The 23,462-nt window shown below is 42.1% G+C and overlaps 1 protein-coding gene across 5 annotated transcripts in view; it reads right to left on the bottom strand.

Moving 5' to 3' along the window:
* The window catches only part of CABIN1 (calcineurin binding protein 1), a 288,720-nt gene that overhangs the window by 124,862 nt on the left and 140,396 nt on the right, over positions 1–23,462 (bottom strand). The window lies entirely within an intron of this gene.

The raw sequence follows: 23,462 nt of genomic DNA, 5'->3' as shown, positions 1-23,462 counted from the left end.
GCTACTTTCACACTGAAAGCGCCAGCCATTAGCGCTGCTCGTTTAATCAGTGCTTTATCGCTGTTTTGTGGTGCTTTTAAGGCGCTTTGAAAGTCTTGCCCATTCATTCCAATGGGCAGAGCATTTTAGAAGCACTAAATACAGTGCTCTCAACCCGCCCCAAAAATGCTGCTTGCAGGACTTTTTGGAACATCCCCCAAGCGCACCACACCAGTGTAAAAAGACACACTGAAATGAACGGGAGGCAGTTTTCTGAGGCTATTTCTAGCGCTACAGTGCCTGTAAATTGCCCCAGTGTGAAAGGGGTCTTAAGTGGAACTTTAGTCAGAAAATTAAGTCCTGCTAGATCCCTTCAGGCTGGCTCATTTTGCAGGTATAGTATAAAAAATAAGTGCCTATACTGTTTAAAATCCAGTGATACACAATCCTGATCTGCACATGCTCAGTTGCTCTCCATTTTAAGCATTTTTAGGCACTGCAGAGTTTGTAGAGGCTGACCTACTGACAGCTTTAAAGAGGAGTTCCAGCTACGGAAATCTCTGAGGCCGAACAGCTACAGGAGAGTCAAGACGCCCACTAACACACAGCTCCTTTCTCTATCTGCAACATAGAGAGCGTCCTGACTCTCCTGTAGTCCAAGGAAGGGGGCGAGCACGACACTCCACACCAGAGAGAAAGCCTTGCATTACTGTGTGGAGTTACAGACAGAAGAACAGGAAGTGAGGATTTCTCAGAAGAAATAAGGACATTTAAAAGCAAAATGGAAGGATGAGGTAAATGAAGGTAGACTGCACTAAGGTAAAGGAAGCTATTTAGGAAAACAAATGGTACCTTTACAACCCCTTTAAGACAGGGTCTTCTACTGTTAACAGAAAGAACAAACATTCAAGCAGAGTTCCCTCCATGTTATACATGTCAGTAGCCCATGTTACAATGGCAATATTGTGCAACACAACAGATCCATGTGGTAATATGACCTATGGTATAGTGCCTCCCACTCTGTTTTTGGATGTGTAGAGAATTGTGAAAAGGTAACACAAAGTAGACCTTCAGACAGTTTATACACCAACCAATTAGGCAATAAAACATAATGTATTGTTATTAATGACTGCATAACCAACGAAGTGTGGGTACACGAAACGCGTCGGGTCGACTCCACTGCCGCCTCACTTGTGTATACACGCGTGTTTTTTCAGCATACATGTAAGTGTAACAGCTGTTTAATAAAAAAAAATTAATTGAATCAAACAAGATTACGCTATGTGGCCACTTTTCTCTCCTATCTCTTTATACCATTGATACCATCTGAGAGATAAGTTCCGGGACTCTCCCTTCCATCGTAAGCTTCCCTGCTTTTTGAAGTGTCATCCATCAGAGATCAGGATGTGTATATCAGCATGATTCCTTCTTCCACGGTTGGGAACCTTATCTCACAAGCCTGTTTTAGACTTTTGGTGGCATACGTCTCCCTAAGTCCATTTGTTCCGGTAAATCTTCATTTCTACTGGTGGCGGGTTATCACCATACACGGAAGACGTCAGCATTCCATTTTTTGATCTTACTTCACTTATTCACTTGGTGGAATTTTCATTTATATGGACTTTATTCATATTTAATATTTTTGTTGCACATAATTCTTTACAAGCATATGCAGTATTCAATTACTATAACATATATTCAATGTTTATTGTCATGATATATATTGTTTAAGCGCTACACTTTCCTTACATTTTTGCATAACTGCACTAAGTAGCAACATTTAACCTAATCAATGTACTCAACCAATGACACTATTGCTCAGCAGACAGTATTCTTGGCATATTACCCGGTAAATCTCTGTTCAGATATAACAATACCTGTGTGGTAGTGGTGGCACTGCATTCAAAATCACTCAAACCTCTAGTGACCCCAGCACCTCTCCACCACTACCTCTGCTAACACAGGCTGAATAGTACTTCACTTGCGTCATGCCTACGGACTGTTTTGCAGAGCGAATCACTTCCCAGTGTCAAATGACTATATCATGTTACCCATTTTGAGCTTCTGCAGCACCTCCTTTCCGAGGTTGCATCTTATGAAGAAAGCAGGACAACCAGATCATGTAGCCTGATTTTAGAAAAATGATTTTACTGTGCTTTTTGTTTTAATAATTTTGTATTGTTCATACCAAAGGATTTCTCTACATTACTATGTGTTCATTCCGTTGCTTTGACTTATTCTTTTATATATGCTTGGTGCTCAGCTCTAAGCTGATGCCACACTGCAGCATTTTCCTAAATAACCTAGCATGCCAATTGTGGGTTAATCTGAAACTTAGCATTTTTCTGGAGTGGGAGGCAGCAAGGCAGAATTGCTGTACTGTGCCCTTGCTTTCAGTATTCAGTGCTTTTTCATTTTTCCAAGAGCTGTGCATATTATAGCATTACATTTGCACACAGGTCTTGCTTAATAAACCTGTTTAGGAGTATAAGGGTAAGTTTTAGGCAAAATCGGGCTTTGAGCAAAAATTAAAGTGGCACCCCATATGCTAAAAGTTTGTTTGGGTGTCAGGGGTGTCTCAACAGATCGAGGGGCCTAAAGAAAAAACAAAGGGTGTTCAAAAAGTTTCCACACTTTTATGGTTTCATTGAAAACGGTGAGGGCAGGAGGAGTTTTGCTGATGGCATTAAAAAGTTGGTACAACGCTTGGAAAAAATGTATCGTAAAGGAAGGTAGAAAAGTAACGCAATTTGTTTTTGAAATTCTTAATAAAAAGAGTTTAAAATGTGCAGAAACCCTCGTAGAATTCTTGCACTAAAGTCTAAAGTGCACACAGTAGCAAGTGAGAGAAAACATAGGTAGCGGTGAAGTTAAACGGTGATACAGTTTTTTCCTTTACCTATTGGTGTTCTATCTGTGAATTAGAGCTAGCGATACATAGCACGAATTTTGGCTGAAATTCAAGCTGTGGATAACCTTGCCAGTACCACCCAATTTTATAAAAACTTTGAAAATCGAAGAAGCTGGCCAGAAAAAAGTCAGCAGGACAATGACGGCAGCCAATCAGCTGTTCTGGGCGCTATCTGGCTGTCAGAGTACAATAGCTTGCAGTGGGAGATTCTTCCACCAAGCTGTTTCGTGTCGATGGGGGAATCTAATGATTTTTCCTATTCAGCCCAATGGGCCATTTTATCAGGACCTCTCCCTGATGCCAAACTCTGCCCACTTACTCTGCATAACCTCATCCCTAGCCTATAGTACAGTGCTGCATCTTGGGCTGGGTACTGTAAAACAGAAGATTTCAGCACGGGCAACCACTGCTACTCTGCAAAAAATATAGTTGGTGCCACATCAGAGACTGGAGCAACGCTGTAGTTTGGCCTAGGCCAACAAGGCCCAGGCCTAGGGCAGCACTTTGCGGGGGGCAGCATGAAAAGTGTCCCCGCCGGCTTGCGCTACACTTTTAGTGTAGTGCCAGTCTTATGAGGTGGACTGGTCTGCAAGACAAATCGGTCTTGCGCCCACATAAAGAGGCCACACTGATGCCGGTATGATAGGGATGGCGCAGACACAAGGGACACTGACGCGGTCACCTGTACCTGGCAGGTAGGTAGTAGGACTTTCCTGCAATCTTTTGCTTGTGTCAGTTGTACATATTAAGGAATCTTAATTTTATTTCTGTTGATTGCTGATGAGAAAAATAAACATATGGATTTATTTGTTCCTGCCCCCAATCCTTCCTTTGCTTACTGCCTGAACTACATACCTTCACCACTGTGCTATATGTTTTCTGCTGCACCACTGGCATGTTATATCATCTTAGCCCTCCATACATTTAGCAGAAATTTGTGCTTAAAGTAGAACTATAGGCAATGCTTTTTTTTCCCATTTTGGATAGAGTAAGGGATGGTTATAGCCCATATTTTTTTTGTTGCCATCCGTTCATTTCCCTTCATTTCATGCCCCATAGACAAACAGGAAGTGAGAGGAAATCTCTTCAGATTAAGGGAATCCCCCCCCCCCCAAGGCCCTTAGAACTAGTGTCCCCACTGAAAAATTTCAGGGCAGGTCTTAAACAGGAAGGGGTGTGACCTTGAGAGGAAGGGGTGGATCATATTTAAATTAGGGGCTACGTTTAGTCTGGCCTAGGGCAGCACAAAACCAAAATACATCACTGGACTGGAGAAATTGAAAATTGCAGTTTGTCCCTCTCCGGAAAAGGCACTGTATAGTATAAGACAAACATAAAAATGGATATGCCATGCGACACTGATCGGGTTTCATCAAAGTCAATGAGTTTCTTTAGCTGTTGTAAAGCTGTGTTCTCTGCTCTCTGTCACAGCTGGTATTACTGGTCTCATGAGTAAAGAAATTCAAGCATAGCTTTCAGTGATTGGGTAGTGTAAAGATACCCACACATTGGTTTTTAAACAACCCATCAAATGTTTTTGTTTTTTTTTCTATGCGACATGTACACCGATTAGACACAATTCTGGATTTCCTTGCTTAACCAAGATAAAACAATCAAAATTGCCCAAGAATTGTATAACCCATTTAACTGAAATAATGTTGATGATCTCATGTGTCAAATAACTCCCGTACATTGGAAGAGTTCAGATTGTACCACTAGAGCGGATTACAACCGACTTGCTCCAATCATAGACACTGTAAGAATTACTAGTAATAACTACCTTTCCTTGCAGCACAGGATTCTGGGTTCAGTTTCTACCTATGTCACTGTCTGCATTGAGTTTGTATGTTTTTGCACATGTCTGACTTTTCTCCAGGTCTTTCCTTATACAATCCAAAACATACTGGCAGGTTAACTGACTTTCACCGGAGATCAGCTCTACAATAACAACTGAGATAGGAATATTAAATTGTGAGTATGGATGGTTAATGTTCTCTGCAACACACTGTGGAAAAATTGTCAGCATTATACAGCTATGTAGAAAAAAAAAGTACAGTACGTCACATACAGTTAGGTCCATATATATTTGGACACAGGCACACTTTTTTTTTTCTTTCAGGTATTTACCAAAACATTTCAAGCTATAGTTATACATAGTTAGGTTGAAAAAAGAAAAAAGTCCATCTAGTTCAACCAAAAGAATACAATCCCCTATCCACAATCCTATACCCACAGCTGATCAAGAGGTAGGCGAAAAACCCAAGCAAAGCAGGATCCAATTTGCTACAGCAGGGGAAAAATAGTTATATAGAAGTTATATAATGTATATGGGCTGAAAGTGAACACTATCAGGTTTAATTTGAGGGCATGTACATCCAAATCGGTGGAAAGGTGTTAGGAATTACAGCTCTTTAGAATAGCCATCCCCCCTTTTATTCAGAGGGCCAACAGTAATTAGACAATTAAATCAAAAGTGTTTTCATGGCCAGGTGTGGGCTACTCCTTTGTCATTTCTTCATAAATTAAGCAGGTAAAAGGTCTGGAGTTGATTCTAAGTGTGGAATTTGCATTTGTAATCTATTGCTGTGAACCTACATCATGCATTCAAAGGAGCTGTCCATGCAAGTGAAACAGGAAATTGTGAGGGTTCAAAAATTAAACAAATCCATCAGAGAGATAGCAGCAACATTAGAAGTGGCCAAATCAACAGTTTGGTACATTCTGAGGAAAGAAGAACACACTGGTGAGCTCAGCACATAAAAAGGCCTGGATGTCCACAGAAGACAACAGTGGTGGATGATCACAGTATCCTCTCTATGGTAGAATAACCCATTCAAAAAACATCCAGACAAGTGAAGGACAGTCTCCAGGAGATGGGCGTATCATTGTCAACGTCCACAATCAAGAGAACAAATACAGAGGGTTCACCACAAGGTGCAAACCATTCATAAGCAAGATTCGACTTTGCCAAAAAAAAGCCAGACCAGTTCTGGAAAAGCGGATGAAATCTGCAGTGTTTAGAGATATACTGTCAGCCCAGATTCAGCCAAATGCAGCATTTGATTGGATGGCGCTTCACAGTACAGGTGGACAATGGTCCAAAATACACTGCAAAAGCAACCCAAGAGCTTTTGAAGGAAAATAAGTGGAAAATTCAGCAATGGCCGAGTCAATCACCTGATCTCATCCCAATTGAGCATGCATTTCACTTGCTGAAGAACAAAACTAACACCCCTTTCACTAAGGGTGCAACGGATCAAAAAACTCACGGTACGGATCGTTCCTCGGATCAGAGTCACGGATCGGATCGTTATTCGGATCAGCAAAAATAAATTGCAGCCTCATTGTGCCCCAAATTGCCACCTCACTGTGCCCCCAACTGCCGCCTCACTGTGATTTCCTTTCCCTGCCGGCCCAAGGCCAGGTTCCGCAATGCACCCCCTCCCCACCAACCCCCCCCATCAACGGAGAATAGCAATTGGATGGCAGGGGTGGCACAGTTAGTTCAAATATTTTTTGTTCCTTTTTTTGTAGCTTGTGGTTTTACTTTTTGTTTGTATAATTTTCTTATTTTTAATACTTTTCTTATTCTTTACTTTTTAATTACTTATTTTATTAATTTAATTATTATTTCTTACTTTTTTTACACTTAACTTTATTGCTATCACACAGGAGAAAACAATTCCCTGTGTGATAGCAATTGGAGGTTCTCTTTATTGACCCTGTCACCTCCAAAAACAGGAGTCCTAGCACTGTGCTAGAACTCCTGTCACAGCTGAGATGGAAATAGCACAGCTCACCCCTCCCATTGTGTGCATTGGCGACAGGGACAGGAGACAGACTCGGCAGCCAGGGGGTGGGGTGGGGGAGGATGTGTGTTTTACCGCTCTGCAATCACGCGGCATGCCGCGGATCACGTGTGTCGATCCAAAGTTATTGATCCGTGCGGATCACGGATCAATGACGATCCTTTGCACCACTACCTTTCACACTGGGGCGGTTTACCACTGGAAATAGCCTCTGCTAAGCGCCTGAAAACCACCTTCCATTCAAGTGTGACTTTTCACACTGGGGTTGTGCACTTTTGCAACATTTCGAAAAGTTCTGCAAGCAGCATCTTTGGGGCTTATTATTTAATAAGTAATCACATTCCCCCTGTTCTCAGCTGCATAAGAGCCCGGGGGAAAGCAGCAGCACACTGATCTTCCCAGTGAATGGCTGTGTGTGTGTGTGGGGGGGGGGGGGGTCTGTCAGGACAAGTCTGACCATTAAAGGAGAGCAGGCTGAGTTCCCAGCATAGCTACAGAACTGACCAGTGTGTTCTCCTGCTTAGTGTGGTCAGTTTTTATTAGGAAAGCAGATAGACTGGCAGGAACGCCAGGGATTTCATACAAAAGAGAACAGAATACTTTTTCATAAAAGTACATGGTACAGCAGGCACATACCAGGAATATGAAATGTTGGATTTACATACTCTTTAAAGCATACTGAATCTATCTAACCCCCAAAACACAATAAAGCTTACCAGTTCTTTTCAGCAAGTACAAAAAAAAATACTCTACAACTAAGCTAACTAAAACACGTTAAAAAGTCGGAGTCCAGGTGGTCTGCCTTGCACTGGGCTGTTTAATAAAACTACAATGGTGGCTTTCAATCCCAAGTTGCGCAGCTACTTTTCTTCTTTTAACGAACCACTAGAGAAGTCGGCACCCGCAGCTGATGATTGTATCTGTAGCAGAGCACTGTATTTTCTATTTACTATAAATACTTTGTGATCTTGCCAAAATTGCAGTGCCCTAGTCACTTTCTGTGGGCTTAAAAGAAAACACAAAGAAACCTATCTTTATTGTGTAAACTACTAATCTCATTAATCCACAGTGTAATAGAGGTGAACAAAGGCAACCATGTTGAAGATTAACCTGTATAACCACCACTGCCTCCACAGACACAATGGAGAAATCAGCAAAGACATGAAGGAACAAAAGTGTGTTATTTGTGGATTATCACATGAAAATTGAAAGGGAAAAAAAGCCTGAAAAGAGGAAAACTAATACACACACTACATCTAAGGATTGTTTTTTTCTCTGAGTTGAGATACACTTTAACCACTTTCCACCCGTAGGAAATTCCTGTACACTGTTGATCATCAATTTGCCTTTTTCACTTAATTGTTGTGGTTACTCATTAAGGCTTGATTCACACCTATGCATTTTTAGTGCTTTTTGCATTTTGTAGATTTGCACTACAGAACGTGTTCCATAGGAAACCATGGTAAAATGGACTGTAGGGAAAATCTGCAAAATGCAAAAAGCACTAAAAATGCATAGGTGTGAATCCAGCCTTATGCACCCCATGTTGTGACAAGTCCCAAGTGTCTCCTAAGCTAGCTTTTGCAGCCATTTGCTGTCTGGACTTTTGTTTTCATCACTGACAACTTTGTAACTGCTTTTAGGTGTTGGGTGAAGGTCTATTTAATTTGGCTTATTAACCAATAAGCTGAACATTTTTGTAACTTTGTATCATGTCCTAATAGCGGAATCATGTTTTTAGTTACACTACTTGGATTGTTTGAAGTACCTACTGCAGCTGTAGTCATGACACTGGTATTGGTTTCTTTTTTTTTCAGCTGGCGATCGCCGATGTTGACTAATGTAAAAGCAATACTAGTGGCTAAACAGCTGCTGGATTGATTTTATATGTGGCACAAGGAGGATTTTTTTTTAAAGATTTTAGGGCTGTTACTGATCAAAATGTTTCTGTTCGATTAATCTTTTTTTTTTAATCGATTAATCGACTAATTTCGATTAATTATAACGCACATACAGATCCAACTACTTTTAGCTGATCTCCTTGCAGGCTGATGCCCAGTGCAGCTACCGACCACTGGAAAAATGGATAGCAGGATACAAAAAACACACCAAGGCAGCGCTCGATGGGAATAGCATTAAAACTTTTATAGTCTTCAAGAAGGTAACCAAATAAATATTGCACTGGAGATAAAATCGATGTAGCTACATAAACTGTAAAAATGGTGCGAGTAATACTAAACGGTACCAAAAACGGTCATAAAAACATGTAGCTAGGTATGATACTGGTATAAAAATGTGTACAACGATACCACTGCTGAATCCAGATGAGGAGAGGTTAACATCAGTCCGTCGGGCATGTAGATGTCCCATGAAGGGAACTATCACAACTCCCAGTGGATGGTTGTAGAATCCCAGGTTGATAGAGGGAAGTGTAACAGCCCTTGCGTGTGGCAGATAGTGAGGTCCCGCCGTCATGCAGATATGAAGGCACAGCAAAGGAGCCCTTCAGATGGACACGGCACGGTGTCACAGTGTCTGTGATGTTACTGGATCTCCGACGGAACTCCCCAAAGGCCCAGAAGCCGGCGGAAAGGTGAGTACCAATCAAAAGAATTTTAATCGATCAAAAAGATTTTGATCGATCAAAAAAATTAAAGATTAATCGATTAAAAGTTAATTTGCACAGCCCTAAAAGATTTGCAATTCCACGGTTAGGCCTCATGCACACTGGATGTTTTTGGGCATTTTTACAGTTGCTGTTTTTGGCTTCAGACGTTTTTTTTTCTACAGACAATAAACCCTCCAGCATGTTATTCTATCTGTCCATGCACACATAGGCTGTTATCAACTGTTTTTGGCTGCAGCGTTTTTTTGGCTGTAAAAAAAAAACCCACAACTAGTGGATTCTGAGAGGCATTTTTCAGCTGTAAAAACGCTCTAACATCAAAAAATGCAAGAGCATAAGAGCTCAAAAAGTGGCTCACCGGGGTTTAACATTTTTGATCCATTTTGATCCATTTAAAAAAAAAAAAAAAGCATTTTTTTTTAACGCTAAAAAAAAGCCAACGCTGAAAAACGCGATTGCAAAAACGTTGAGAAAACTCACTGGCGTTTTTATAACGTTATTATAACGTCCAGTGTCCAGGAGGCCTAAAGAAAACATTACGTATAAGTGGTGTCGATTTTGAATGACTGCTAATTTGTCCAGGACTGGCCAGCACAGAAAATGTACCTCAAGAGCTGACAGAAAATGTACCTCAAGAGCTGACTGATGCTAAAATAGGTCCCAAGAACCCTAGCATATTATTCTGGTATCTGAAGGTAATTATTGGAGCAGTTGTTAAAGTGTATACATCTATAATCAGAAAGATTGCTTCAATATAATGTGCATGGGAGATGTGCCAGGAAAAACCGTTTGTTGCCCAAAAAGAACATTAGAGCAAGATTACATTGTGTTATTAAACAAAAAGGCAAAGGCCAAGCCTTCTGGAACACAGTGCTGTGGACTGATGAATCTAAGACAGAGTTGTTTAGCAAAAGTAACAGTAAACAAGTTTGGCACAAACTGAAGACCGCATTTTAGGAGGAGAACCTTATATCAACTGTGAAGCATGGTGGTGGAAAAGTTATGGTTTGAGGCTACTTTGCTGCTTGAGGGTCTGGGCAGTTTGCAGTCATTGAATAAACAATTAATTCTGCAAAATATCAAAGTGTGCTTGATGAGAATGTTAGGTCATCTGTTCGAAAGTGGACGTTAAATTGGAAATTGATTTTTTAACAGAATAATGATCCAAAGCACACTGACAAATCCACCAAGGAATAGCTTAAAAATACAAATATGGGAAGTTATGGACTGGCCTCATCAAAACTCTGTTTGAATCCCATTAAAATGCTGTGGGAATTTTAAATGGGCAAAGAACCTTCTTAAATAAAATATTTAACAATCCCAAGCCCTAAAATAAATGGGGTGCTGTGATAAATCTACATAAAATAGAATGCAATAATTTGCAGATCTCATAAACCAATAATTTATTCACAATAGAAAAAATGTCAAATGTTTAACCTAGGAAAATGTACAATTTTGCAAGCTGCCAATTTCGTACACTAATGCCCCGTACACACGATCACTTTTTGTGATGAAAAAAAAATGTAATTTTTTATCATGAAAAAAGATGAAATGTTTCCAACTTCATCATTAAAAAATGATGTTGCCCACACACCATCGTTTTTGAAAAATGATGAACAAAGCGACGGCACTCTAAAGGGGAAGTTCTATTCGCCTTGAGGCTGCTTTTAGCTGGTTACTTGTTAGTAAAAGACGATTCGTGCTTTTTTGTCTGTTACAGCGTGATGAATGTGCTTACTCCATTATGAATGGTAGTTTTACCTCCAGTCTCATAACTTGCTTCTGGGCATGTGCGGGTTTAAAATGTCATTTTTGCCCACACAAGATCATTTTTTATGACACAAAAAATTACATTTTAAAAAATGACATAAAAAATTGAAGCATGTTCTAATTTTTTTTGGTCGTTTTTCAGAAGACAAAAAATTATGTTTTGCCCACACACGATCATTTTAAATTACATTTTTAAAAATGTCATTTTATTTCATCACAAAAAGTGATCATGTGTACAGGGCATAAGGCTTTTGAACTGAGCATAGAAAGCATTAAGATAAAAAAAAAAAAACTTCTGACTTTACAACCACTTTAAGGTGTCCTCAAGATATTTCATCCTATGCTGCCTCTGAGGACAGAATGAACTCTGAGACTTTCCCTTTGTAACGGTGGTCAAGGAGGGTTGCCATTCAATAGTGATCCTTCTCCTTGATGCCACAAATTCTTGGGTCCTTTCGCAGGCTTTGAAGAATTAGGGAGCCCATGCACAGCATATCTGAGAGAGAAGTAGAGTCCTCTCTGTCACTGAGGATTACAGTATCTGCAACTGCCTCCTCCCAGCCAAGTACTACTCCCAAGGGTTCTAGGAAGGAAAACCACCTCTTAGGCCGCGTACACACGGTCGTTCCAAACCGATGAGAATGGTCCGACGGGCAATTTCCACCGGTTCACTGCTGAAGTGGCCTGATGGTCTGATGTGCGTACACACCATCGTTCCAAAAACCGATCGGGTCAGAACACGGTGACGTCAAACACACGATGTGCTGAATAAAACTAAGTTCAATGCTTCCAAGCATGCGTCGACTTGATTCTGAGCATGCGCGGGTTTTGAACTGATGCTTTCTGTACTAACCATCGGTTTGGACCGATCGGGCAGCGGGCCATCAGTTCGATTTTAAAGCAGGTTTTAAGATTTTGGACCAAAGGACAACAGACCGATGGGCTATACACACGGTCGGTTTGGACCGATGAAAATGAACCTCGGTCCATTCTCAACGGTTTTGTCCGACCGTGTGTACGCGGCCTTAAGGTTGGATGTATGTCTTCCTCAACTTCAATGCCTCAAACTGCCAAAATCATCCTTCCCCTGTGTGTTCTCTGATGTCGCAAGAATTGTGTCTGCATAAAGTAGGCCTTGAGAGGAAAGGAAGTCCTTCTCTTCCTTCTGTTGCTCTACCTACCGTGAGTGCCATGTTCATAATGCCATGCAGAGTCTGCTCCAGCAGGAACACAACAGGGATTGTGTCACTGATGCAAGCATTGTCACGGCTCACCATCCTTGTTGCATCCTCAAATGGTGACAGTACAGTGCATGCATCCTTTATCAGCAGCCATTGGCGTGGGGGGAAAAAGGCGAGCCTGTCATTGTGCCATACTAACACAGGTACTCGTTGACGGCCCTCTGCTTCTTGTGCAGGCACTGCAGCATTGCAAAAGTTGAGTTCCACCTGTCACAAATCAGGTGGTTTATGGCTACAGACTCCTCTGGACTGCATTTCAACTTTTCTATGTAAGGGCAGACAGGAGGTTAGTGCCATGATCGCACACCACCATTCCTGGCTCCAGCTGGCATGGCGTAAACCACCTCTGGGCCTGCTGCGACTGCAGAGCTGAAAGAATCTCTGTTCCGATGTGGCTCCTGTCCCCTAGACAAACCAGCTGAAGCACTGCATGGCATATTTTAGCCTAACTCATTGAATAGCCCCTCAAACACTTAGGGGGTACTGGTTGTTCATAGGACAATTCAGTAGAGGAGGGCATGGAGGAGGAGGGGGTGAAGCAGACAAATCTCACATCACCACCAGCTGTACGGAGATATGGCCCCTAGCTAAAGCACTGAGCCCTGTCCTGCATGCTTCCAATTTGCAAGCACAGTCTGCTGTGAACGAAATATAGCGTCCCTGACCATGCTTGCTGGACCACATGTCAGCAGTAATGTGGACCTTGCGGCTGACTTCCTTGCCCAACGATGCCACAACATTGATGGTACAGAGCATGGCCTTATGTGCAAAGAAATAGTGCCTGGGAACCTGCCATTGTGGTACAGAGAATTCTTCAAAATCATGGAAGGATTCCTGGGCATGTGGGTGGCAGTGACCATTTTTTTTCCGCTGCAACAGCTGGGGCACAGAAATTTACCTGCTATAGTCTACAACTGATGGTGTGCTGCTGGCTAATGTGCTGCAAGGACCTGTGACACCCTTCGCTATAACATCATCCCTGTCAGTGGAGGCTGCTGAGAGGTAATGAGATATAGTGAGTGTAGACCTGAAAGGTGAGGAGGAGCAGAATTGCGTTCCTTTTGTGTGGCTTTTAGGTTAAATGCCTTGTGAAGAATGGGGTACCCAAATGGCTATTTTTTTTGCCATGCAACAGTGCGATCGGCAGCATATATGCTAAAAAAGGCCCAGACAGCTGAGCTGTGGGAAGTGGGCAGGGAAATCACAGCTCCTCAATGTGATGGAATAGGGAGGCTGCGCTCTAGTCTTCCATGATGGCTGCCTCGTTGGGGTTGTGCCTCACCCTAACTTTTCTCCTCTGCTCTATCCGGCACCTAAGTTGCGTCAGTGACCTCATTCATCATCATCACTGTAGCCAACTTGGCAATACGCTTTGGCAGGGGGAACATGACTGACAATTTAATGTTGGCCGGTGTTCTCCCCTCTCTGTACGCTCATGTACCTTCCTGAACCTCAGAACCAACATCAGAATCAAGTAATAACTGTGCATTATCGAGGAGCAAGTGGCTGATGCTTTGTTCAAATAATTCCTTCATGCATGATGCTGGGGCTATAGCAGGAGTAGCTGTAGACAAGGCGGCCGGATAAGCCGCTCTGGCAGCTGCGGTGGACTGTGCACTAGTCTCTGCTTGGGTGACAGAGGATGAGGATGGTTTAGTAAGCCAGTCAATCGCCTCCTCTGCATGTTGTGGCTGTATAGCACAGGCAACATCAATCAACAGAGGAAATGGTGCCTTGCCTTTGGACAGACTACGACCACCTTTGCCTGTGGACACAGATACTGCTGGCCCACTCACAGTGCCATGGGAACATTTGCTTTTCCTTGTTGACCTCCCAGACATGATGGGGGGGGGGGGGGGGGCTTATTACCGAAAGGTATAGAGAAGGGGATGCACTTTAATCAATGGAAAGTGGTGTTTTTTTGCTAGACAAAAAAAGAGGAAGGAATGGAACTTTGTATGAGGCATGTCACTGAATACCCTTGTTCGTATTGATCATTGAATTATTTATCGATTACAAATCAAGTTAAAAGGTATCAATAATCTTTAGTAAAAGACACAATATACAATTATTATACAAAGTAAAATACAACATGAATGGCAGTACATGATTAAACCTTTTATCATTAAAACCATAAAATTTCGTAGGGGGATGTACCATCGTCCTATTATTTTAATATAGATAGAGGGGTCTCAGGGATTCCCCACAAACCCCAATAAAAAATATGGGCGGGGAGGACTATACCGTTACTGTTGTGTATAGGTTCAAAAACCTTAGTGATTCACATTAGATAAGTTTAAGAAAAATTTATTTACATATAGACATCATGGACAAAAATAAAAACTACATCACATTAAAACATTACAAAAATACAAACTTGACCACAGTCTGGTCCCCGGTTGTGCAATCCCATTTCTTAACAAGAGGGGTGGGGTATCGGTGAAAAAATTGCAATCATGAGACCAACAGTCTCTAGTCTCGACTAGTTTCGCTTTCGCTTCGTCAGGAGACGGTCTAGTGGCACAGCGTCCCTTAGCCCCAGAGAGGGGGTCCCAGACAAACAGTGGATAAGTATCTCACACGTGGACCAAGACCAAGTCTTTGAGGCAGACCTGTGTGCCCTAACGGGCATAAAATACTAAGAAAAGGTTTGGGTCCCAGGACATGGGAATCCCATATAAAGATTGTACAGATGCTCACAATAATGGCCTGGTTAGAACAACCAGCCACAAACACAATAGGCTGGTAATGTGTCAGTTACCAGTCCATAGGGATAACCAAATAGGAGCTTGTTATGTATATGATGATATACATATGTCCTGGGACCTGGCTCTGAAAGGCTCTGTGATCAGCGATTTTTTTCGTTACTGCGACATTATGGCGGACACTTCGGACAATTTTGACACATTTTTGGGACCACTGTCATTTTCACAGCAAAAAATGCATTTAAAATGCATTGTTTATTGTGAAAATCACAATTGCAGTTTGGGAGTTAACCACAGGGGGCGCTGTAGGGGTTAAGTGTGACCTGAAGTGTATTTACAACTGTAGGGGGGTGTGGCTGTAGGTGTGACGTCATAGATTGTGTCCCCTATAAAAGGGATCACACGATCGATGACGGAGCCACAGTGAAGAACGGGGAAGCTGTGTTTACACACAGCTGTCCCTGTTCTTCAGCTCCGTGGACCAATCACGGGACTCCAGCGGAGATCGGGTCCACGGGTCCCACAGCTTCGGACCGGGTCGCGGGCGCATGCCCGCGACCCACGGCTGGACAATAGCACAGCACGTACCTGTACGTGCATGTGCCCAGCCGTGCCATTTTGCCGACGTATATGTGCAGGAGGCGATCCTTAAGTGGTTAATATACTGCAGTGAACTGCACTAACGCACTTTAACATACTGCCGTAAAAGTACATTCAGGAACGTCAATATACTGCCGTAAGAGTGCACTAAGGCACTTCAATATACTGGCCGTAAAAGTGCACTAACGCAGTTCAATATACTGCAGCAAAAGTGCACTAATGCAGTTCAATATACTGCAGTAAAATGTGCACTACCGCACGTTAATATAATGCAGTAAAGGTGCACTAACGCATGTCAATATACTGCAGTTAACATACACTGGCGCAACTCGACATACTGCAAAAAATGTGCACTGACGCACGTCAATATACAGCACTAAACATGCACAAATGCACCTCAATATACAGCAGTAAACCTGCCCTGAAACACTACACTGACACTAAAGTAAAAATGAATGGTCGCACTATACTCACACTGCACTATATTCACACAGAACTGACCATCTACACTCACAATAGAATCACAATAGCACACTAACTTGCTAGTAGCAAAGAACAGAACCCTGTTCTATCTAAATTAAAATAATACAACGCTTGCCGTTTGGAATAACACAATGCCAAAAAATTATTTCTGTGACAAAAAACAAAAATCCTTTACAAAACAGACTCTTATAAAGTGCTTGGTGCTCCAAAAATATCTAAAAGGTGCTGAAGTGCTTCATGTAAACATGCTGTACCAGGTGCCACACTCTCCTCTCATGTTCCCACTCACCAGAAAAGATGGACCCTCAACTTTGCAGTCTGGGGGTCAAACACGCTTCTTTCTGGTGTTGGGAAGATGGGTCTCTGAATCTCCTTGGTAGGGTCTCCACGTCGTCGGTTGTAAAACCAAAAATGCGTCAATTCGTTTCGTCCCTCCTCCAGGGCGTTATCAAGGACATGTTCTATCTATCTCCACTCCAATATCACGCTGCAAATGGCTGTTGTGGGAAGGATCCTTTTATAGAAGACGGTGGGCCTATGAGAAATGAGCCATGATTTGTTGCACAGTCATCATTACTTTCTCCCATCATGGCTCTGACCATGTTCTGTGCCCCAATTGGGCAAATCTTTCATTGCTTCAGCCAATTAGGGCTTGTGCAGCACACAGTGCATTGTGGGGTGCTCAGCAGGTCGAACACACCGACAATTTGAGTGGGTGAACAGGCAAACAGCCAATGTTAGGCCTGAACCGTTCGTCCAATACTATTCATCTGTACTTGTCTGCAATGTGTTCTTTTACCCCTTCAAGAATTTACCCCCTTTCAGACCGGGCCATTTTTTGCGATATGGCACTGCATTGCTTTAACTGACAATTGCACGGTCGTGCGATGCTGTACCCAAACAAAAGTGACGTCCTTTTCCCCCCACAAATAGAGCCTTCTTTTGGTGGTATTTGATCACCTCTGCGATTTATTTTTTGTGCTATAAACAAAAAAAAGTGCGACAATTTAAAAAAAAAAAACAATATTTTTTACTTTTTGCTATAATAAATATCTCCAAAAATGTTTTTAACAATCACATTTTTTCATCAGTTTTGGTCAATATAGTCTACATATTTTTGATAATAAAAATAGCAATAAGTGTATATTGATTAGTTTGTGCAAAAGTTATAGCGTCTACAAACTATGGGAAAGATTTATGGCATTTTTATTATTTTTTCACTAGTAATGGCGATGATCTGCTATAAAAATGCACTGATTACTGTGTAAATGTCACTGGCAGGGAAGGGATTAACACTAGGGGGCAATGAAGGGGTTAACTGTGTTACCTCAGTGTGTTTTCTAACTGTAGAGGGAAGGAACTGGCTAGAGGAGATGACAGATCCTTGTTACTAGCTAGTAGGAACACACAATGGGCCATATTCTCAGTGGAGATATGACGGTGTATCTCCAGATACGCCGTTGTATCTCCGAGTTGCGCCGTCGTATCTATGCGCCTAATTCATAGAATCAGTTACGCATAGATTTCCCTTAGATCCGACAGGCGTAAGTCCCTTACGCCGTCAGATCGTAACTGCATATTTACGCTGGCCGCTAGGGGCGTGTACGCTGATTTACGCGCCGAACTATGTAAATCAGCTAGATACGCGAATTCACGAACGTACGCCCGGCCGACGCAGTACAGTTACGCCGTTTACGTTAGGCTTTTCCCGGCGTATAGTTACCCCTGCTATATGGTGGCGTAAGTGTGGCGTGCCAATGTTAAGTATGGCCGTCGTTCCCGCGTCGAAATTTGAAAAAGTTACGTCATTTGCGTAAGTCGTCCGTGAATGGGGCTGGACGTCATTTACGTTCACGCCGAAACCAATGACGTCCTTGCGGCGTATTAGGAGCAATGCACACTGGGAAATTCCACGAAAAGCGCATGCGACGTTCGGGAAAATGTCAATCACGTCGGGTCACAGAACATTAACATAAAACATGCCCCCCCCCCGTCCCACATTTGAATTAGGCGGGCTTACGCTGGCAGATTTACGCTACGCCGCCACAACTTACGGAGCAAGTGCTTTGAGAATACAGCACTTGCCCGTCTAAGTTGCGGAGGCGTAACGTAAATCGGATACGTTACGCCGCCGCAAAGATACGTGAATCTACGCCAATATGTCTCTCCTCACAGAACAGGGATTTGTGCGTTTACACACACACACACACACACACCTTTTCTGGCTCTCGTGCTCATAATTGCGTGTGGCTGGTGATCATCGTGACCGCCTGCCACGCGCATCGGTTCCCCCTGCAACAGATGCGCAAGCACCTGCTATCCCTGGTTTAAAGAGCCGATGTACAGCTACGATGACTCGCGGGAACGTGTCAACCTGCCGCAGTGTAACAAAGATGGCAGGTCGGCAAGCAATTAAGTACAACATCTACGATGCACTTATCATTTAAAAAAAATTATAAAAATAAATGTGTGTGTCAATAGGTTTGGAATAAGTACATGGTTAGTTTGAAATGAACATGAAGACCCACGCTTTACATTCGGGGCTAACAATATCTCTTATGACATATAAATTGTTCAGCATGGTGATAAAAGCAGGGTTCACGAAGAAACGCACTCAAAATCATCAAGAGCGCTTGTTGTCGTACACAGAAAACCAAGAGAATCTCTGATTATTCTAAAAAGCCCTGTGTTTTTTCCACAGAAAGGGGAAGCTTCCCTCAGTACAGATACAGTGAATCTGAATGTAAGCCGAGTTACCATTGCCACCAAGAGATCTGCACATGCATGGGGGCTACACATTGATATTGCAAGTAGTCAGTTGTCCTTGACTCTCTTAACATCTACCTAACGTTACCCTGTCCGACTGTGGCTTCCTGCACTGACATGGGAGGATATATACTGTACATGGGAGGATAAATACACTCCTCGAAACAAGTGAAACCGAAGAGCTGGGCACAGACAAAGCTGCTTACTCCGAGATGTTTTTCTGTTACCAAAACAAAGCAGTGTCAAATAATAAACTGTGTACAGAACGCCAGCCAAGCTATTTGCAAAGAAACCATTCAGCCAAACCACGCAGAGCCCACACACAGATATAAGACAGCATTACCTACACTACAGCACACATGAAAGCTGTCTGCTATACTTATTGAAGGGTATTAGTAAATCAGCAATAAAATATTCAGTAAGAGACACTATTACTCTAATGGTCAATAGTTCACCCAATTTATCTGTATTATGCCCTAAACACAAGTCAAACATACTGCACATCTCAGAAAGGTCTCCGAATCCATCATGTGTTCTGCCCTAAATTCTACAACATGAAAGGTCAAATATACAATTAAGCTCAATTACCCTATGTTGACTTGGCCAGAGGGCTGTTGATGTTTGACAATTCCCACTATCAAACATGCTTTTAATGCACACTTTTGAGCTGTGCCATGTTATGCTTATTGTTTACATCCCCTGCGGGGGATTGTTAAAGTTCTCACTTCTCAAAAATTTCAATAAAAAAAGATTGTACCAGAAAGGTCAAATATACAAAAAAAAAAACAGAGTCAGCATGCATGGAATTTATTATAAATGCTGGTAATAGTTTGGGCACAGCAAAGTAAAACCTGAATTCCAGGCATTATCTAAATTCAATAGAAATGCGCTTAGATTCACTGCGCTTAGATTCCAAGGAGCAGCCGACATAGAATTGTTGGTAACAATAACATAGGTAAAAAATGGGTATATGCAGTGCTAAAAATATTATGTTAGTAAAAGTCCACTAATGCTGAAATAAAAGTCCATTTCCCTTTCAGAACCACCCAGTGTGTAAATTGGACAAATTAAGGTGAAGATATTCTGTACCGAACATCAACACACCGGGCCTCCTACCACAAGCAGTGGACCACTAGATTATAGGTGGTCAAACAGGCATATCCACAAGATGGTCACGTCTCCACCAAAGAAACAGGCACCTGGATCTTGTACAGCTCTCATGTACAACAGATCCATAGGTTCATACATTAAATGAGAGAAAATTACTCCTCATGGTGCAGTATTTATATCAAGCCAAAATTTATTTATTCCAATAAGAATTCCAAAATTCTCACATGTTGTATGTTAAAAATGAGCATATCATTCATAAAGGTAAAAACATCATATGTTTCCAACCAACAAGATGGCCGTGGTGAGCGTGTGTATCATCGTGAAGTCAGATCCCAGGTTCACCCTACAGGTTTCGTCCAATGAGGAACTTTGTCAGGGGCGTGGTTTACCGTTTGTCACTATATTATATTATATATATATATATATATATATATATATATATATATATATATATATATATATATATATATATATATAGGGAAAAGGCAGACAGGAACCGCCTACGCTCCATTGTGTTCCAAGCCTCAGTTTCAAACGCCGGAAGCGGAAATAATATCATGGCCATATACAGACACTGCGGCCATGACTTATACAGTGGAACCTCAGAGTACGAGCATAATCGATTCCAGGAGAATGCTCATAATCCAAAGTACTCGCATATCAAAGCAAGTTTCCCCATTGAAGTCAATGGAAACGAAAATAATTAGTTCCGCATTGACTTCATTGGCATGCAATACTGCATGTGGCCAGAGGTGGGGGGCGCTGGAGAGTCTCGGAAACACATGGAAAGGACCGAGGACAGCTTGGCTGACCTTGGCAAACCTCGGGAACGGAGTATTTCGGAGTCTTTCCGAGCGGCTCCGCTCAGTTTCGCCCCCCCCCCCACCTCTGGTTAAACGCGGTACTACACACCGCTTTGGCTTGAATCCTGCTCGTTTTGCGAGACAACACTCACAAACCGAGTCAGAAATGTAAAAAATACAGTGCTCGTATTGCAATACGCTCATAAACTGCGTTACTCGCAATCCGAGGTTTCATTGTATAATCTAAACAAAGGCAGCCATATTAATGAAGACCAAAAAAGGAGATGATAAAAATCCCACTAATTTGGGTCCTGAAACCTAGGCTAGATACAAAAGACTGGGCCAAATTGAAAAAAAAATATATATAAATATTAGCATTAAAAGGCACCTATAAAAAATTATTGATCAATCATTCATCTAAAATAATCCCATCAAGGACCTAATAAAGGCATAAAATAATGCTGCCATATTGTGGTTTAACCACTTAAGCCCCGGACCTTTAGGCAGCTAAATGCCCAGGCCAGGTTTTGCGATTCGGCACTGCGTTGCTTTAACAGACAATTGCGCGGTCGTGCGACGTGGCTCCCAAACAAAATTGGCGTCCTTTTTTCCCCACAAATAGAGCTTTCTTTTGGTGGTATTTGATCACCTCTGCGGTTTTTATTTTTTGCGCTATAAACAAAAATAGAGCGACAATTTTGAAAAAAATTCAATATTTTTTACTTTTTGCTATAATAAATATCCCCCAAAAACATATATAAAATTTTTTTTTTTCCTCAGTTTAGGCCGATACGTATTCTTCTACCTATTTTTGCAAAAAAAAAAAACGCAATAAGCGTTTATCGATTGGTTTGCGCAAAATTTAGAGCGTTTACAAAATAGGGAATAGTTTTATTGCATTTTTATTAATTTTTTTTTTTTTTACTACTAATGGCGGCGATCAGCGTTTTTTTTCGTGACTGCGACATTATGGCGGACACTTCAGACAATTTTGACACATTTTTGGGACCATTGTCATTTTCACAGCAAAAAATGCATTTAAATTGCATGGTTTATTGTGAAAATGACAGTTGCAGTTTGGGAGTTAACCACAGGGGGCGCTGTAGGAGTTAGGGTTCACCTAGTGTGTGTTTACAACTGTAGGGGGGTGTGGCTGTAGGACTGACGTCATCGATCGAGTCTCCCTTATAAAAAGGATCACTCGATCGATACGCCGCCACAGTGAAGCACGGGGAAGCCGTGTTTACATACGGCTCTCCCCGTTCTTCAGCTCCGGGGAGCGATCGCGACGGAGCGGCTATAAACGAATAGCCGCGCCGTAGTCCCGGATCGCTCCACCGAGGGAATCCGCCCGCCGCGGGGGAGGGGGGGTCCCGATCGGACCCCCTACCCGCTAGAAGGCAAGGACGTATATATACGCCCTTCTGCCTGTCCGTGCCATTTTGCGGACGTATATAGTCGTGCGGCGGGCGTTAAGGGGTTAAAACAGTTTACGTTTCATAATAATAAAGCTTAAAGCTAAAACAATAAAAATATATAAAAAATATAATAGATAACCTAGGGACTCAACTATTGTTAATGAAAGCGTTGATGTCCCATTCAATATTCAAACCGTGAGGTCTATAAGATTTTAAAGAGAAAATCCACCAATTTTCCATCTTGGAAATATCTCTCCTGATGTGACTTCCTCGCCAGTTAAACCTATTAATGGCCATAAATGACTTTTGCCATGACATAACACCTAGTGCTTAGACGATAATTTAAAAAGCTTTTTCGTATTCTTTAAGTCTGATCTCTAGTTTACGAACAGTGTGGCCTACATAATGTAGGCCACAAGGACAGGTGATCAGATAGACTGCATTCTTAGTAGAACATGGAATAAGAGAGTCTATGTTATATGTTTTACCAGTAATATTAGAACCAAAAGGAGAGATATTTTAATATCTAAATTCAGGATTCAAATACATTAACAGGAAAAAATACTGAATGTCGATCCAATTATGGCCAGTCCTGTTCGAGAACAGTTGATCTACTAATTGAATGCTCACAAACGGACTTGCTGGAAAACTTTTGTTTGTTCAGCACTGCAGGTAAAAGATGAAAATGGCGGCACTCCAGGATAAATGAAAATAACGTTTTACTTATTAAATGAATAATCTAGATAAAAGTCACAGGAAATGCACACAGTGCTGGAACAGCCAGTAAATGCATTTCACACATCAGTGCTCATTTATTACTCTCAGGCTCTCAGTGTATTCTGACAGGAGAGGAGTCCAGCTGACTCCCCACTATCAGAATACAAAGACAACAGAGTACACTCGGGTATAGTCGGGCGGGCTCGGCTCCTCTCGTGTAAAGGACGTACAGGACGCACAGGACGTGACCGCGAGAGGAGCCGAGCCTGCCCGACTATACCCGAGTGTACTGCGCTCGGTATATGTCGGCGCAGTGGTTTGAACACAGCGCGGGAAGCGGGTATCCGCGTATATCGCGATTTTCAGGGCAAAAAAGCGCGCGGTATACACCGGTAAATACGGTAAGTGCACAGAACAACAGTTTGACAAACAATTGATATCATGGATGCTCTTGCTTTTTTTTTCTTTTCTATTGAAAAGCCTCTGGCGTGCAAAGACACACAAAGAGCGATACACAAAAAACT

Source organism: Rana temporaria, chromosome 1 (assembly GCF_905171775.1).
Source record: "Rana temporaria chromosome 1, aRanTem1.1, whole genome shotgun sequence".
Taxonomy (NCBI): domain Eukaryota; kingdom Metazoa; phylum Chordata; class Amphibia; order Anura; family Ranidae; genus Rana; species Rana temporaria.
Note: the sequence above shows the minus strand (reverse complement) of the source record. Positions and strands in the feature narration are given on the sequence as shown.